General features: G+C 37.6%; 1 non-coding gene across 1 annotated transcript; it reads left to right on the top strand.

The window, feature by feature from the left end:
* The first annotated feature begins 562 nt into the window (after nucleotides 1-562).
* On the top strand, nucleotides 563-669 carry LOC142872024 (U6 spliceosomal RNA). The gene has a single exon (XR_012920272.1). It is a non-coding gene; the product is annotated as a U6 spliceosomal RNA (small nuclear RNA).
* The last annotated feature ends 5,341 nt before the right edge of the window (nucleotides 670-6,010 follow it).

Genomic DNA, 6,010 nt, shown 5'->3' with positions numbered 1-6,010 from the left:
CCAGATGAAGTTGCTGCTGCTGGTCAGGGACCACCCTTTGAGGGCTGCCTATTAATAACTTTTCCTTGACCATTGATCCAATTCCTCTTAAAATGAAATGAAATTATTCAACCATACATTCTTTTTTTTTTTTTTTTTTTTTTTGAGACAGAGTCTCGCTTTGTTGCCCAGGCTAGAGTGAGTGCCGTGGCGTCAGCCTAGCTCACAGCAACCTCAAACTCCTGGGCTCGAGTGATCCTTCTGCCTCAGCCTCCCGGGTAGCTGGGACTACAGGCATGCGCCACCATGCCCGGCTAATTTTTTATATATATATCAGTTGGCCAATTAATTTCTTTCTATTTATAGTAGAGACGGGGTCTCGCTCTTGCTCAGGCTGGTTTCGAACTCCTGACCTTGAGCAATCCGCCCGCCTTGGCCTCCCAAGAGCTAGGATTACAGGCGTGAGCCACAGCGCCCGGCCCAAACATACATTCTTAAAAATAAGTCTGGGAGACTCAGTCTGCTACCCCCATGAGATTTATTAATAAGAAGTTCTGAAAATTGTACCAAAATTGTTTAATTAGTGCTTGTTTTTGCAGCACATACACTAAAATTAGAATGATACAGAGAAGATTAGCATGGCTCCCATGCGACGATGACATGGAAATTCATAATGTATTCCCTATTTTTTGGAATCCTTGTACACTGTTGGTGGGAATGTAAAATGGTGCAACAGCTATGGAAAAGAGCATGGCGTGTCTTCAAAAACTTAAAAATAGAATTACCATATGATCCAGCAATCCCATTTTGGGGTATATATCCAAAATAATTCAAAGAGGAATCTTGGAGAGATATTTGCATACCTATGTTCATTGCAGTATTATTCACAACGGCCAAAAGGTAGAAACAATCTGAAAGTCCATTGGCAGATGAACGGATAAAGCAATGTGGGATATACATACAATGGAATATTACTCAACTTTTAAAAAGAAGAAGATATCACCATATGCTACAATAGGGATGAACATTGAGGATATTATACTAAGTGAGATAAGCCAGTCACAAAAAGACAAATGGTATATAATTTCATTCATATGAGATCTCAAAAGTAGTCACATTTATAGAAACAGAGAGCAGAATGGTGGTTTCCAGGGGGAGAGGGGAGAAGGAAATGGGAGTTGGTATCAATGGTTATAGAGTTTCCATTTTACATGATGAAAAAGTTCTAGAGATGTGTTGTGAAACAAGTGAAATGTACTTAACCCTACTGAACTATAAACTTAAAATGACGAAGATGGTAAATTTTATGTTATGTGTATTTTACCACAATTAAAAAACTATTTATTTAAACATAATACTTTTCCTCGAGGGAACAGCTATCCTTAATTGAGGAGCTGTCTAGCGAAAGGTGGGAGGGACTCTCCTTTCAGCCACTCTCAAGGGAGTTGGGTACTCACTCCGGTGTTAGCAAGTCTCACTTTCTCGGTGGATCTAGCCTCTCCCAGGAGATTCTTTAAAGTCATGGTGCTGGTTGCAACCTAGAGATTCTGATTTGGTCTGTGACATGACCTGGATAGTAAGGATTTGTGAAAGCTCCCCAGATAGTTTGAATTGTAGCCACGGCTGTAAAATAATGGTTAGATCAGTGACTCGAAACTTGTGAAAGGATAAAAAGGATCTTCTTGGGGATCTTGTCACAGTTTATGTGCTCAAGGCTTCTCTATGTTCTTCCTCACTGCCCCAGGTCATTCTAATTATCCCCTTCCCTTGCTGCCATTAATCTGAGAAATATAGCATTAGATGCTCTCTAATGCCTTTTTCATATTAATATGTTCATGGACCTCAGTGCAGGAGGTTGAGTTCATCGTCAACTGAGTTCATGTGTGATCAAAGACCCGACTGAGATTGGTGAGACAGTCTTAGTTCAGGCTGTGTGTGTACACTTAGCCAACCCATCTTTTTAAATCCTCAGAGTCAAACCTCACAGTTAAAATATGGCATTGGGGCTGAAAATCAAACTGTTGAACTCTAACAAAATCCCATTATTTGTTTATACATTAAATTTGACAGGCTATGAATAATTTAGAAGATGATCTGAAGAACAAAGGAATAAAATTTCGTTGTGAGTTAACATTTCTGTGGAGGGATTAGGCCCCGCCAAGGATGATTTTCTTCGGCTTCCTAAAAATCAGTGGTGTCAGAGGGCACGAGAACAATCCCAAGGAATTGTGGCTGTAATGTCAGGGTGTGCTCAGTTTGAAAGAACCCCAAGTGGAAACAATTTCCCACATATTGGGTCATTGTAAGTCAGTTTAGATCCCCATGGGATAAAAAGTTTGGTAGCACAGGAAACAGGGGACTTGCCAACTTAATGCTGTTTAATATTAATTTAAACTTAATATAACTCAGTTATCTGTTTTTTGGATATTCCCAGGCAGAATTCCAGAGAAGAAGAAATAAATCTACATTCATATAACATATATAGTTAAATTATGTAATCATAGATTTATTTGTAATTACATACTCATATTATGTAATACATATTACCATATATTTTAGATTTCTGAATATTTCTAGAATAACTAAAAAGGAAGAATGGATATACCAAATCAATAATTTCCATGAAATGAGTTACCTGGGAAAATGCACATGAAGCTATATTGATACAGTGTTATTCATACAAACACACGTTCTCTGTGCACTGTGAAGAAGGCTAAAATAATGCTACGTGCCCTGCACAATAAGCAGTGAGGAATGGGAGCAACTGAAGTTGCCCAGAATTTTGCAATGAGACAACAGGGAGGAGGTGATCACTAACAGCTGTGTTTTAAAGCATTTCTAAGAACAACCAATACCGTTGGGAAACACCAATACTGAGGTGGTGCTACTTTGGAAAGGTATTCGGTAACACTTAAAAGACAAAAAGAGAATAGCATCTTAGATGTGGCGAGCATTTTGGAGGGGAAGGGCATACCTCTAACCCTTCTTAGGGAGAGGCAAAGATGTACAATGTAACCAAAATGTCAAACAAAAAAACAAAAAAACCTTTTATCAGGTGGTGGCAGGCGGGAGGGGGGAGGAGGAGGAGGGTGTATACTCACACAGTGTGTGCGGTGCTCACCACCGGGGGGTTGGACACGCTTGAATCTCCGGCTCGTCGGGGAGAGGGAGGGGTGGCAGGGGCAATATATGTAATCCTTACAATATTTGTACCCCCATAATATGATGAAATAAAAGGGGGAAAAATAAAGAACACTTTCTTGTATATATATATAAAAAAGAGAGAATAGCAAACCTGGTGAATATTCACTGTATCAAAACTATGATGCCTTTTTTCTTAGGAAGATTATCACATCTAACGCACAATAGAACTATCATTGTTCCTTTCTCATCTGGTAGGAGCCTGTGATCTTTACAACAGTGCAAGAAGCATCCATTTCTATTGAGCATCTCAATTTCTGTTACAGTTAGTTGTTCCAATGCTTAGATGATTAAGCATTAATTAAATGTGTAAAAACTAAGTTAGGTTTCCCAGCATCAGCTCTAATGCAGCAGACACTGACACTGCTTGTGCATGTGCCAGAGAGTCGTCAAAGTCAAGGCTAGATGGTCCGTGGTTCTAGTCATGCTTTAAAACTTGCCCCACAGATCTCAGGTTTCCTTGGACATAAAATAGGCATTTAACCTGTACTTCACAAAATAGGATTATCAAGAAATTCAGTGGAGAGTTTTGAAAATATGCGAACTCTCAAAAATGATTAGCACATGACTTATGTATAAAGTAAGCCCTAAGAATGCATGTTTAAAAATGGCCCAGGAGAGATTGCTGTTTCCAACCAAGGTGGAGTAACAGGGGCTATGTTAACTCTCCTGCACTAACAATTAAAACAAAGTAGACAAAACACATAACACAATGAAATTGAAGCCGCAGGATAGTGACAATAATTCCTGAGAGACAGAAAATAAATGCACTGAGCCCTACAATTATCCCAGCGTACTGCCGTGAGATAATTTCCAGGTTGTGTTGCGGGCAGAAAGGGACTCAGGCTGAGCCTGGTGGGCTCTGTGCTTTAGGGAAATCAACTAGGAAGTTTGAGAATGCTGAAGAGGCTACAGTTCACAGGGTAAAGTGCTGGAGGAGAAAGAGCAACACACAGAACCCTGAAAAACTGCAGATGATTGCCCCTATAGTCTTCATCTGAATAGTGATCAGTGCATGCTTGTGAGAAAACTGCACAAAGGTAAGGGAAAATGCAACATTAACTCTTGGTACAAACTCCCAGCAAACTAGTAAAAAAAGGGGGACTGATTTAACTTGATAATGAACATCAATGAAATACTTACAGCTAACGTTACACTTAAAGGTGAAAGAATTATTACCACTTAAGATCAGGACCAAGACAGGGTTATGCTCCCATCACTTCTACTCAACATTGTACTGGAGGTTCTCTCTAGTGCAATTAGGAAAGAAAGACTAAAAAAATGCATCCAGGCTGAAAAATGGTGAAGTAAGCCTGTCTTCATTTGCAGGTGGCTTCATTGTCTAAGTAGATAGTCCAATGGAGTTTACAATAAAGGCATTAGAGCTAATAACTGAGTTTAGCTAAGTTGCAGGATATAAGATTAGTATACAAAACTCAATCGTATTTAAATATATTAGCAATAAATATTTAGAAATTGAAATAAATGTCATTTAGAAGAGCATAAAATATGAAATACTTATAGATAGATCTAAAAAAAGATAAGAAATACTTGTGTATTGAAAACTACCAAATATTATTTAGAATAATTAAAGAAGACCTAAATAAATGGAGAGATGTAGCTTTTCTATGGGTTGGAAGATTCAGTGTTGTTAAAATGTCAATTATCTCCAAATTGATCTAAAGATTCAACACAATCCCAATCAAAATTCCAGCAGGATTTTTTTTAGTAGAAATTGATAAGCTGATTCTAAAATTCTTATGGAATTTCAAAGGACCTAAAATTGCCAAAATAACTTTGAAAATGAAGAACAAAGTCGGAAGGTTAACACTACCCAATAGACAAACTAGACTTCATTAGTTCAAAATTATATCCTGAGGCAGATAATTAGAAATATTCTGAAATTGTCATTGATTTCCTGTTTGGCCAATGACTAATTTCATTAAATAAACAATATCCTGGAGGTATGTAAATTATGGTGTAGTTGCCAGATTATGTGCTTGAATAAATGATATATAAGTATGGAGCACTAGAGCAGGAGTCAGAAAACTAACAGAGCCAAGATTTCTTAATGTGTACAAATTGGAAATAAGTATTTACCTACTTGCCTTTATTCATTGTGAGGATTAAAGTATGTAAATATGTTTAAAAAAGGACAAAACACTATGCAGTTCTGGAATTGCTAGCATGTGAATACAGAGCTTTCATAATATATATCTTTAATTCCCAAAGAATGAGGAAAATTACATAAATATTACCCTTTCTGGGGGAAAAAGTGCCCCCCAAAGGGAAATGGAATCACTACCTGCAGAAGGTGAAAGTTTGGTGCTCAATTCCAGATCTTGCACTTTAGGTTGGACATTAATTTAGGGGAGCAGCATGTGGGAGAGGAGGAAGTATAATCCAGCTTTATCCTAATTAATACTATTAAACAAAAGTTGTACTGCACTTTCAGCTAACTCTGTAGATATTGGGTATTAGTGGTGAAGATTAAATGAAAAAAAAAGTATGTGAAGACCATGAATTCTATATTGCTAGTCAAAAATACACATGGTCTTCAAGCCACATGCTCCCACCCTCCAATGTTTTCTTTTAGAATTTAGGATAGTAGAAGCACTACCTTGTGTGAAGAATAATTTAAGCTATGCAATTTGTTCCTTTTCCATTACTGCCACGGTTAGCTGGAAGCTCATAACTAATTATGAATCATAGTCCTAGTAATTCTAAAATCTCTGTCAATTTTATATCTGATTTATCTTTCCTTTGATGCTAGTTTTTTGTTTCAGTTAACTTTCTTGTGAACTGCCTATTCCCTGTTGCAAATAGAGAG

Source organism: Microcebus murinus, chromosome 7, assembly GCF_040939455.1.
Source record: "Microcebus murinus isolate Inina chromosome 7, M.murinus_Inina_mat1.0, whole genome shotgun sequence".
Lineage (NCBI taxonomy): Eukaryota > Metazoa > Chordata > Mammalia > Primates > Cheirogaleidae > Microcebus > Microcebus murinus.
Note: the sequence above shows the minus strand (reverse complement) of the source record. Positions and strands in the feature narration are given on the sequence as shown.